Raw genomic sequence first — 13,385 nt, forward strand, 5'->3', positions numbered from 1 at the left:
CGTAGGCAAGGGCAAGGACAAGGGCAGGGACACTACCTCGGCGACACTGAGGATGGAGAGCCTATCTGGATTATAGAACGGTGGCGCCTTAAATATACTCTATTGCCTCTTCTCCCGAACGACTACGGACCCATCGTGTGAAATAGCCTGACGTTTCAAAAAAGAAGGAGGGGCCCATGGCTATCGTTCTTAAATGTCCCTACTTGCCAGAATGTTAGAGAACATTACTCCATCCCGTTCCCTGTGGAGGGGAGTAGATGGTGATATCGTGAGCCTAAGCTCCTAAGGGATATGAAGAATGAATGCAACGTCTTTTGAGAAAGAAAGGCCACTGCGTGGACCAGCGTGAAAGTCGGTGGGTTATAAGGCCCGATGGCAGCAACAGCATTTCAGTATAGGAGACGGTTGGACGAATCAAAAAGAAAACTTTAGTAAGCTGATACTTCAAGACTAAGCCATAGTGGCGGGAGGGATAGGCGAGATGCTCTGCCGGACGTGACATGACCCGACTGATGTCAGACGGTTCAAACACAGAGAAACCCCCTCCGCCTTACAACTCCTCCAAATGACATTACGTCCCTATCTCAACCTCGCCCTACCTCTGAACTGTGGAGTTGTTGGTCTGAAGTCAAGCCTAATTCTGAATATAAAATGGGTTTCTGAATTTGTTGTGCTTTCATAAGCTTCCCTCAAAATATGTCGGTCTTGGTGCCAATGCGTTTTCCAAATGCTGAAACATGACCGCAGAACTAACCCTTTATTGCCATTAGTTGCTTTCCGCAGTTGGTCCTCATACCTCAGCTGGTTAGAGCATCTTGATTGCAATTCGCCCACTAGTGGCAGGGAGGGTTCGGGCCGCTTTATGCGTTCGTTTTTGGTCCCTGACCGCCAGGAACTGCGGCCGGAAGCAATGGGTGCGTTAAAATTCAAGTGACGTCAGAGGGTCGCTAACCTCAGGGTAGAAAGAACGGTGCCAAGCGTTGTGGCACGTTAATCTACCGCCGCAAAGTTTTCTGTTCACCGGAAGTTACCGAAAGCGTACATTGACCGGAATATCGGTAGTGCAACTTGTTTTGCTGGTGCGTTGGAGCATGGCTATGCCGTGCTTGGTGTTCACAGCGGGGATGGTTTTCCAGCAGTGTGCACTGAGTGATAATGATAGCTATGCCTGGATTCAAAGAAGGGCGTACATTCCCAGGAAGCATCACGTTTCAGAATGGTCTCGGAGAACTTCAGAACGGTCTCAGAGAACCCTCACGTGAAGGACCCTCACCATCCTTGAGAACCTCGAGGAAACCCCTCTGAGGAATGCTTGGGAACCCATCCTAGATCCCTGGGAACTTCGCATACGCTTATCTATAGGATACATCTCAATTTATATACCCCGCATATACCTCTCTCATACTTATGCCTCTCGCATATACCTCTCTAGAGCATATGCCTCTCTCGGACCCCCTTTTGGCTTCATGTGTCATCGAGAGTTCTCATCCGAAGAGCTCGCACCATCTTCAGTGCCTCTGCAGAGCTTTACGAGATCCATATGCACGTAAAAGATCGCTATGCAATCGTGTGGTGTGAGGTCTAGGCGATCGCGACATTCGCAGGACTGCAGAAAATTAATTGAAATACGGATGAGAACGAGTGTCTTTTCGGCAATATACATTCCTTCTCTCATTTTGTAATTACAAGAACACAAAGGACTACTTTTCATACTATCAATCCAGGGGGACAAGGCACTACTGCGGGCTCTAAAGTATTCATAATCACTGTCGCACTGTCGTGGCCTGCGAAAACGGCAACGTCCTCTTTGAAATCAGGGCGACGTTGACCTCAGCAGGAACATTCCGAAATAACACAATGCGGCACTAGGCTACTCCATGCGACACAGTGTGGCGATCTGAATATACGCACGAGCGTTGACCCTGGTACCTGGTGCCCCTGAGGTAGGTACAGAGAGTATAAATCAAGGTTCAAACTGGGGTGCTAACTGGGAAATGGAGTGCAGCGGTGTAGGGGGGGGGGGGGGGGGAGGAGGAAACAGCTGTGAAATCATGCCAGTAGACAAAACAGTGTAGTTTCGGTAATTACCAGCGGCGGGAAGTTGGCAGCTTTGTTTTAACATGAACAGCCGCCAAAGCACTCGCGGGATCATGATCGACAGGTAGAGCACTGCTGCGTGAGCACGAGCGGCAGGCAGGGCACTGCTGTCCGTATTATCACAAGTGAACAGAACGCTAGCGCAGCAGTGTAGCCTGTCCGCGCCGGTGCTACGTAGGAGGCCGCGTCAGTGACGTCCCAGCCGCGCCGTTGATGCCTCAGTCGCGCTGGTGACGCCTCACCCGTGCCGATGACATCTAGGCCGCACCTGTGGCACCACACGCTTGGAAAGTGCTCGGCCCATGTGTTGCCCACGATCATTAGTCACTCCAACGCAAAACACTTCGCTTTGTTCGGTGTGTTTGGTGACCGTATAATCGCTTCAGTGCCGAACAATTAAATCGCAACCCACGCTCTTTATTCATAAGGTCACATTCAACGCAAACACGCTCAATCTAGAAACTACATCAGCCGCCCTTGGCTTTTGCAACCCACTTTCCGTACTTACACGGTCATTCACACATTGCACGGTTACTTAACTTAACTTAACGGGCATTGACCGGGCTCCTCAGCGGCACACCATTTACCGGAGGCGGGGGGAGGGCAGATTTGACCCCCAGCTCATGTCATGATAGGCATGGCCGAACTAAAAAAAAATAAGAGAATAGTTTTTCACTGATGGAGAGGATAGTGACTGATGGATTTTAAGGCTCAGAACACCGTCCGGAGGCCCTACGCTGTTGCTCCTGGAGGCTCTGTATGTCCACTTAACGCAAAGGAGCCTTCTACGTTGTCCTTTATTTCTTTCCATTTGCCCGGAGGACCCGCACTTCTGCCGGAGCCATTTCTGCTGGCATGGCGGGACAATCTTGTCGATTAGGGGCCTTCCACGGATTCTTTACATTCAGCCGAAAGACTACATTCACTGTAACCGGGACTCCATATGTTAAACTGCCGGGGTATTCTAGGCTGCCCAAGAGTTCTTCACGTTGGTTCCTGTTAATCTACCGACATACTCGTGCTATGCTCGTGGACCCTCTAGATTGGTCTAGAGTCCACCCAATTCCCTGTCACTTTCGGAGGGCTCTACGTTGTTGTCGGGGACCCAATCTGATAACCTGCTCGGGCACACTCGATCGTTTGGGGACGCTCCACACTGGGGCTTTGGAATTTCTGAATCCAATGAAGGACCTTACACTGTTGTCAGGATACTGTTGCCATTTGTTGATCTCACCACGGGCACACTCGATCACCCGGGCGCTCCATATTGGGTTTTGGGTACCTCTTATTTCCTAACAGCCTGCGCTCTCGTCGCGGCCCTATCTGTTAAGCTACTCGGGTACACTCCATCATCCGGGGCCCATCACAATCAGCCTTGGGTACTTCCTATCGGCTTTTGGGAGCCGCACACTGTTGGCGGCACCCCATCTGTTAACCCGCTCGAGCACACCCGACTGTTCGGGAGCCTTGTACAATGGATTTTGGGAACCTCCTCTTTGAGTGTAAGGTTCTACCATAAAAGGGTTCTTCTACCTGCTAACATGTCTGGGCATTCTTAATCGACCCAGGGCGCTCCACGGATTCTTTACATTCGCCCGAGAGGCTCCCTACGCTGTTGCCGAGACCCCATATGCCGGGGTGCACTCGGTTGTTCACTGGTCCCTACATAAAGGTATCGAATTTTTCCACTTGTTTAGAGGGCTCTGTGTCGTTGCTGAAGCTCATGGAATGTAACGCACCGATGCATTCAAAGCTCAGGAGCCCTGTTCATTTGAGCTAGGGCTCTTTCCCTTTGAGCTCGCTGGCGGAAGACCCTTAACTCTTGTCAGAGCCCGTTCTGTTCACCTGCCTGGACACTCTTGATTCGTACAGGGGCATCAATTCACGTACACTGGTCATGGGCTACTACCCCTTTGCTCAGAAGGTCCTGTGCTCTGGCCGGGCCCTATGCGTTCAGCCTGCCGGGGTACTACCGATCGTTCAGAGGCCCCACCATATTTGTCTCAGGTTCCTCTCGCTTGCTCTGAGCATCCTACACTTCTGACGAGAGGCTCTTTGTTGGCTTCCCTCGGCACCCTCGATCGTTCAGGTGCGCTGAAAGCAGATTTATCCCACGCTGGAACGTAAGCCCGGCAGCTGCAGTTTCTGGAAGGAGCAACCTACAGGCGTGTTTTATTACTCTCAAGCCATGGGTGCGGTTACCACTCGACCAGGAGTCAAGTACCCTCCTTTCAGGTGTTAACCCATTTACGCTACTCCCGTCATGGAGGTGTACTCATTCCATTTACACTGTCACCGGGATTTGCTCTTGGCATTAACCATGACTGGAAGGGTTACCCGTTTGACGTACTCTCTACGTAGGGGTAAATTTTCGTATTCACCTCTAGATATGGAGTGAGTTTTACTTCCAGTATCCAGGTAAACTCATCCCAGTAAGTTCCGCTGTAAAAAGTTCTGCTGCAAGGTTCTGGTCTGATTCCATCAGCTAGATGGTGTAAGACGGTACAACCTCATTTGCAAAGCTTCCAGCTCAAATGGTTTGGTGTCCAAATGAGCTATTTGCGGCTCTTTTACGGAAAACGTCAAACACAACCATTTTCGGCAAACTTCGACCCATGAAGCTGGTGCAGATGTCGACATACCAGCGCTTTGGCTGTCACCTTTGTGCGCACTACTATGTAACATATGATCGTTTGCACCCAAGTCAATATGATTTTAATGCTGGAGGTCGGGGCTTTAAGGTCGGAAGCAGGAGTGCTGGTGTCTATCCGACTTGCACCTACTTAGATTACCATCATGGTGCTTATTTCTGCTTCCATACAAGTTAGGTAAACCACGCATTCTAGACTTTTATCGCTGTGTGCTGCAGGCATTTCATCTTAAAGGAGGTGTTGCACATTCAAAGGTAGTAAAGCAAGCATCAAATAAGATGAAATAAGCTCACTTATCACTTGTGATATAATTTCAAGTGGAAAAGACTGTTCTAGACAACGCTGTTTTGCTGTTTAATAAATATGTTTCTCAATACGTCATTGTTTGATTACGCCGTCGCAAACTGCGCAACATCGATTGAGAATCAAATTGGCAGCCATTATATATGACAATTCTGCTCACGAAATCCTACCCATAAATGCCTGGGTAACCTTGAAATAGTCCCCTTGGAGAAGTCCGCACGTCTTTGCGGGAGCTTAGCTCATAGACTGAAGGGGTTCATGTCTTAAGAAGGGCAGGGCTGTGAATTACATCAAATCATCTCCGAGATGGCTATTTCAGTTCAAAGTCCCATATGAATGTGAAGCACTGCCTGTGACACGTGCCCGGTTAGCTGGTTGAGTACACTCCGCTCGGGTGCGGTGGATCAATTTGCCCCACCCCTGAGATCTCAGAAACTAAAAGAGCTAGATACTCCCAATTTAGGGGGGTGTTATCCTGTACGTGTAATCACAAATGCTAAAATTTGAGTTTTCTGGATCATGACCTTCGGGTCAAATGAGGCCAAATGAGGACAAACTCCGGATCGGTGTCCAAAGCGCTCCCAGACCTTCTGATACATCCACCGTGAATCTAGAGACCTGTCCTAAGCAAAAAGTCACGGGTGTCCACTGAAGGACAGCGACCTTTCTGGCCTTCAAAGGGTCATGATAACCAGAATCATACCAGGCTGCTTTCATTTTGGCGGTTCCTGTCATTGATTTATTCAAAATGTGCACCTGGAAGGTGCCCCATATAGCAGGCTTTCGAAAAAACAGGCTGCTTTTGACCTTCGTTTAACCTTTATACATGACCCTAGGTTACTGGAATTTGTTGATCCATTTGCTTTGTTGCCTTAGAGACTATCTCAGAGACGTACAGCTTCGTCTAGCACTCAGTTGTTGCATCAGATTGAACGATTCCCTGGAAATCTCCTTCGCTGAAACCATGGCCTGGCCTTGACCTGTCATGAATCAGTGACTTAACGAGATTGAAAATACAACTTTTGCACCAAAAGTTCTGTTTTTCAGTTGTCTATAGTCATGCAAAGTTTGGCGCGGCTACGCAGCACCTACCGGAAGTCATTCCGAAAAAAACTTTGGGGAGGTCAAATAGACTCTCACCCGAGCGCGTGTTAGTATATGGAATACCAGTTCATAATTAAATTATCAAGTCTTGAAAGATGTGCTTCTCCATGCTGTCCCATTGGGGGATAGACATGATACTGAATCATAAATTCCTCCATCAACGCCGACTGCGGGACCTGCCGAACAGCCCGATCTGTACTTGTCTGGAGAACAAAACGGCTGTTCTCCTTCAGTTTTTTTCTCAGTTGCTACCATTGCTTGCCATTCCAAAGATAATAATGCACTAAAGAATATGAAAGCTTTTTTCAAATAATTTCGGTTTCTGCTAGTTTGTTAATGCATTCAAGGCTTAAAACTTTTGAAATTTCTTGAGTATGTCACTTATGCTGCATGGTCGCAGTCTAGTTCGGTTAAGATTGCGCGTGAGACATGGCACACCCGATCCTGTACAAGGAGTCATACATGTGGCCTCGAAACATGACATCTTTGATCCGTGTCCATTGCTAGTAAATAACAAATTTAAGTGAGTTTGGAACAGCATGCATTGCAAATTGTAGAGGAATCACAAATCCCTCTGCAGATCATTGAACACGGGTAACTACAGTAAGTCCCATCTTGCTGTGCGACCAATGGCTTTCTTCCCACCACCAATGGTGCTCACCATCATCATAACCCAGCCTATCCATTTGTTTTGTTTGTGGGGAGCTGAAGAGCTATGCTGTCATCAGGACGTCACACTGCCTCCTGAAGAATGAAAACGTGACGTCAACTGAACTGTCTCCTTGCATTCCTGCTTTTCTTTTGATGCCTAACACAACGTGGGCATTATATTGTTGTATACCATGACATTAGACAGGTATTACGTATATCATATCGAGGGGAAAAATGATGCTACGTTTGGGCAGCTGCATGCATCACATATAGGTATGCAGTATCATGAAATAACCTTCCCGTCCTCACCCTGGCAATAGGACTCGTCTGCGCGCGAGAGCATGCGATGACCCAAGAATGCGAAACAGTGATATGGTGCTGTATGGTTTTGTGCAGGTTCTACTAGGTGACTTATTCCAATATCTTTCTACCCTCTTGCGGAAAAAGAAGACCCATCAATCTAGCCATGGTTTAACAGAGCCCCGCGTTGATGTCCTCTTTCATTGTGTTGCTCTCGTTATATCAAAAAGTTCCCCTTCGACAACCCTGCTGTTTACCACGCATACCTTCATATTTCGCTGAGATCTCCCCGTAGTCTTTTCAATTTAGATGTAAGCATGTTCATTTTCTTTGGAGATACCCGTCTGTGGCTGCATTTTTTATTGCTATTCCCATTCAAATGAATGTGCGACACTTAACTTTTACGTTTCGCAAAAACGTTATGCACACACATATAAATAGATGAATGAACATATATATATATATATATATATATATATATATATATATATAACTAATACACATCTCACATTCTAAGTAAGGTGAACATGCCCACATCAAAAACTTCTTATTGATAGCGGGCCCGATGCATTCCATTTCATTTCAGGGTTACATGTGCTCTAGGCCGGTTCAGTTGGACATCCAGGCTGCATGTATCATGTCAAGGAGCATAAATTTTGTAGAACCTCGTGACGTCATAACCCATATCAGCTGACGGCTACACCACACCAGTCAGAATAAGTTTTGCGCCGACCTTTGTCGTCGGACGCCGCCGAGCGCGCAGAATTTTCGTCGTTGAATGTGTTAATGGGGAAGTTATTTGGACGCAGGGCAACATTCGTGTAGGCCGAACGGCTACCAAAATACACTATTATGGCTCCTTGTGAGATACATGTTTCGATACCGGCAATGCGCAGGTATTCAAGCGGCGCCTGTGGACATGGGAAACACGGGGCCTGTGGAATTAATGCGAAATGTTTAGTAGAATCAGCCCCTTTAAAAGATTGTGTGCACTGCATCGCATTAGCTGCATTAATACTTGCTTACATGTAATACCATTGCATACTTAACTGCATTGCCACCAAAATCGGGGCTAATGGGGCCACGTATCCATTACCATCATTGAACTACTGTGGCTGGGCAGTAAACCATGATGAAAATCCTTTGCGGAAAAACAAATAATGCATCGCTGGTGCATTACTCAATTTTCTGCACCATTTAATCAACGATGGGTTAATTTGTGGGCATGTGGGTAAGCTTGCTTTCACTGTGCCGCCTTCGTTGGTCTTGAGCTTTCCTAAGTTATAGGGGAGCTCACGCCACTGACGGGGGCATAGATGCTCATAACACTATTTGGGGCTTTGCATCTCACAGACCGGCAGGTATATTTCGTGACGAATGCTTAATCAAGATCACGTGGGATGCGGTGGTCGCGTGGCCGGGGCTCGGGCCCCAGACCGGCATGTGCAGGGTCGGGCACGCCACCCATTATGCCACCACCGCACCGGGCCTAAGTCCTAATCGGCCGAGACACTCTTGATTGCTTCGGGGCCCTCCACATTCGTCGTGGGCTCTTTCGATGAAGTTAGAAGGATTCTTTTTTGTTGCCGAAAGCCCCACGTGTGCTTGCGAGCGCCAAGGAGTCTCGCCTGCCCATGTGTACGGGCCTGACTAAATTACTTCATGCACACGAGTTCAAGGTCACAGGAAGGCGATCTCCCTTGGCGACTTAGCCTTAGCCTACGTCAGTTTCCGCTGGTTAATTAATTTTTAATACATGTTATACTTGTGCATCACGCTCTTAATGCATACTGAATGCTAGGCAATTTTGTACTCAGTCATACCGGAATACAAGAATTTTGGGAGGGGCCCCAGGATCTAGGGGCTGCACAATGCTGTGTGCCCCTCCCCCCCCCCCCCCCCACCTCCCCCTTGACGAAATCCGGGATCCGTCCCTGCCTAGAGCCAAGGTCACGTATCGTGAAAATATCAAAAGCTGAATCATCAGTCTGTGTGGTGATTTGGGTCTATTTACTTCCGTCAAATTTGAACCAGCTAAACGCGATGTGGGAGAGCTTGGCCGCAATTAGCGGTACCAGACACGTGAGCAAGAGCTGTTACTTTTCATAAGCTGTCTAAGGTCAGGGTCAAGTGCACGAACTCGATGATGAATGAACGGTTGGATGCACATTCAGTGGCGTGATTTGTAATGGAAACCCAGACTATCCAGTAAGGTGTCCACGCTTCATTCCAATATGCGAAAGAAAAATCGTGTTGCAGGTGTGGCCTGTCTGGTCGTCTTCGCTTTCATCGGACAAATTGGAGAGCATATCGGCCGCTTGTGACGGCGTCAGAGGCACGACAAGGCGGGGCATCACGTCTGCACGTGTCAGCGTCGGTCATCTTAATGACCGAGGCGCGAGTGCCGTCCGACCACGTTTCCCAAATCATTGGCAGTTCCCGTTGAAGACTGCAGGTTGGTGTTTGTCATCTCATCTCGCATCGTTTACGCATGGGAGCGACCCTCGCATTGTCTTTGACGCCAGAGTCCTGCCGACGGCGCATCCTGATGCCTCTTAACCCCACTGTCAGTCAAGTGGTCACCGGTTTGCGCGTGAAACGGATAAACGGCTTCCACTGGGCCTTCACGGCGCCGCCGCGCAGACCCGGGCCCCGCCGTCCGCCGCCGCGGGCCCCGGTCCCCCTGGGCGCGGGCGACAAGCGCTGCGATGTCTTCCAGGCCATGATTCAGTCATTTTTACGGATAATTGCTTGAAACTTGGTACAGGCATGCTTCGTAGTCAATTCTGGGACACATTCTCTCATGTTTTCATAATTTTCAATCCCAGGCCAAACAATATTGAATGTACTTTTTATGAATATTCTCGCTATTTGACATACGGTTATTTCGACGTGCAAAATGGAAACAACGTATATGAATGATGGACTTATATGCCCACTTTCCCGTTCGCCTTTAACAAACAAGCTCCTTCATTAGGCTTCTGTGTCACTTTGCCTACCGCTAAGCGCTATTGTCAAGAATCAGCAACCATGGCATCTCTCTGACACACTTCCACTTGACCTATTGTTATTGACCTATGACCTATTGATTGTCATATAGGTCAGTATATAGGTCAATAGGTCATATATTATATTATATGACCTATTGATATATTACCTATATGACCTATGACCTACTGTCTGACAATTGTTAGGCTGACACAAGGCGCAGAACTCATAGATTGACAGCTGCTAAAAAGTTCGATATCTCAGAGTGTTGTTGAAAAATCGCGAATGTTTGACAGCGGGCAGATTTGACCCACGCCAATGCCGGGTTAGTCACCTTTTGCCGCCCCGACGTCCGTTCACAGGGACACGCAAGCGTTGGGATCCGTCCAACATGTCACCTCCCCCCGTAATCATCAGCCACACGGAGGGAAGGAGGCACGCTGTGGCCCACGTCCATCCGCGGGGAGGGGTCAAGGGACCAGCTTTGGGGCGCACAAACGTCCATGGTCCGGTTAGGACGAGGGACGACAGCCTGTGGACTCACATCGTGTGTGATGCGAGCCGTCGTGCCCGGACTGATGACTGCAAGGCCCGGCGTCGAGGTCCTCCAGCAACCATGGTCCTGCTCCAATATGGTAGTCTCTTTCCGTCTCGTTGCCCTGAAGACTTCCTCGAGACTTTTCTGCGGATAGTTCCTCTTGAAACCCTTTGCATGATGTGCCATACGCCTATCAACAGTTTTTCAAACGTGTAGCACCCCAACCCACCAGGCATGATTCACGTATGATAAGTGTACGACATGAAAGTATGTGACGCAACGAGGTATCGACGTAACTCTTGCCACACCTTCCGACCGCTTTTCTGCTAATTCATTTTGCAACTTTCCAACGACGTAGAGCACTCAACATATCAGAGACCGCACCGACACATTATGTCCGCCGACGGTCTAATGACACCGCAAATGGCGCCCCGACGCCCAGCAAACCATAATGAGCGCGTGATGTTCCGCAACAAATACGGTGGGTTCAGCTGCAGCATTTATTGAGCCTATTTATGTCTGATGCATGACCGCTCAAATGGCAGAACGGTCCAAAGGTTGTAAACATTGGTAAATAGTGGTCTGTTGGCGTGACAGGGATCAAAAGGAACCTTTGCGCTCACCTTGTATGAACATTGCAATGGTGGCCAAATGGGCCAGGTGAATGGCGAAAATAAACGCCTCGCAGGGGCACGATTTGTGAGGGATAATGGACCGGTATGGAAGCCAGGACCGCAGCCAGGACCACCATTATAATGCAATCTCGCCAGACGAGGCCCACATGGGCATCGCATATACATCGTCGAAGCCGTCTGGGCATGGTACTGATGACCGCCGATGCAACCTTACTATGAACTTGGTCACGTGTTTCCTACTCATCATTCATCATCAGACCATTCAGTGGTAGTCGAACGCCAGCCAGCACGGAGTAAACAGGTAGAATGGTGGTAAGAGAGCAGCGCAATTTCTTTTGAGTGTGGTAATATTCAGACATGTCCGACAGCTCGGGTGATATAGCATCATTCATGACTCAATCTCATGTTGGGATATTGCATGCCACTCTGAGAGTGTGATTCTTCCAAAGATACCCGCTCGGTCATGCGTGGACATCTATTATTGCATCGGTATCAAGCATGTACTCATTATGTCACGGCAGCCAATAAAGGGCCTTGTAGAAGGTGGAGGGGGTGAGATCATGGCTTCTCTATTGCAGGGAAAATATCCCTCATTAGTTTTGACCAATTTCAACGTGAGGATCCTTCAGATACTAGTGCCCAAAATATGAAGATTTAAAAATAAGCATGATCAGGTTAGAGTGTAGCCCAGTGACCACAATATAGCTCTTGAACGGACCAGATCCTTCAGGACTTCGGTTTTCGAATTCCTTTGACAAATTCCCGCATCCACCGTGACCTCAGCACAGTTACCATCGCCCCTTCTGGCGAGGCGTGTTTCGCTTGCTGTGAAGCAGCGACCGCAACGGCTTGACGTTGTAGGACTCTGCAGCACTTGAGTTGTAGGACTCTGCAGCACTTGACGTTGTAAGACTGCAGCACTTGACGTTGTAGGACTCTGCAGCACTTGATGTTGTAGGACTCTGCAGCACTTGACGTTGTAAGACTCTGCAGCACTTGACGTTATAGGACCCTGCAGCACCTGACGTTGTAGGACTCTGCAGTACTTGACGTTGCAGGACTCTGCAGCGCTTGACGCACGAAGCAGCGCTTCATTTAACGCTGGGGTGCCTATGCCTACGCTTCACAGAAGCGTCTCAATTCTGCACACGCTTGTTGAAGGTATCAGGCTCCTTTTCAGTAGCTGTACCTTCCACTTTTGATTTTGTTTCGCTTAACCTGATATGGCCCGTCGATACAGGCATTATATTGCGTGTGCATGAAAAGAGGCGGGGATGGGCTTGCTGGAACGTAAACGTGTTGTAGCAAGGGGAAGGGGTAGGGGCTGCACAGCGTGACGTTGGCCCAGGCGTGGCTGCAAATCATGCCATTGTTCTTTTTTGTATCTTAAGGCCTGAAAGCCGACTACCGTTGCTGCCTGTGGTGATAAGCGACCCGCCCGTCTTTGTTTTACGCCTCTTGACAGCATAAGGGGCCATAAGGAAGTTGTATGTTTTGTAACGTTGCGCGAAATGCAGCGTAACCAACGAGGGAGGGTGATTTTGCCCCGTCTAACCAAGCCCTAACCAGGGCAGGGCTGTAAGATGTTAAAACTGCATAACGTAATCGCATAAAACTGCAATCAGATGCAAAATGCAGCACTTTAAAAACGCATGCACGCTTGACCCTATGTGCATATTGCATTCAGTTCGCAATATATTGCTTTGGTGTTATATCTGAACACTTTCATCTCAAGTCAACTATTGTATCTAACCTTTATCGAAAAATTTTCGAGTAGATGTACAAGCAATCTATGCATCATCTCTGACGAATTTGCAACCGCTGCTACCTTGTTTCAGATCGGCAACCCGTCCTAACCAGTTTGACTCACTCTCATGAACGCCCGAACTATTGGCCGAAAGCTTTTCTGAATGCTCGAACGCCATTCATCGCTAGAGTACCGAAACTCATTCAGAATTGGGATCGGCACAGAACAGGTTTTCTTGGAACCATTGTGCAGTTACACCCGCCTCGTGCTGCCCCCGAGACTCCTACACCCAGATTGCCGCAGGCGCAGCCTCCACCGCAACAGCGTGCCGGGCAACGGCCTAAACCACACGTCATCTGCGGCCGACTGCT

Source organism: Pollicipes pollicipes, unplaced genomic scaffold (genome assembly GCF_011947565.3).
Source record: "Pollicipes pollicipes isolate AB1234 unplaced genomic scaffold, Ppol_2.1 Scaffold_4002;HRSCAF=4701_pilon_pilon_pilon, whole genome shotgun sequence".
Lineage (NCBI taxonomy): Eukaryota > Metazoa > Arthropoda > Thecostraca > Pollicipedomorpha > Pollicipedidae > Pollicipes > Pollicipes pollicipes.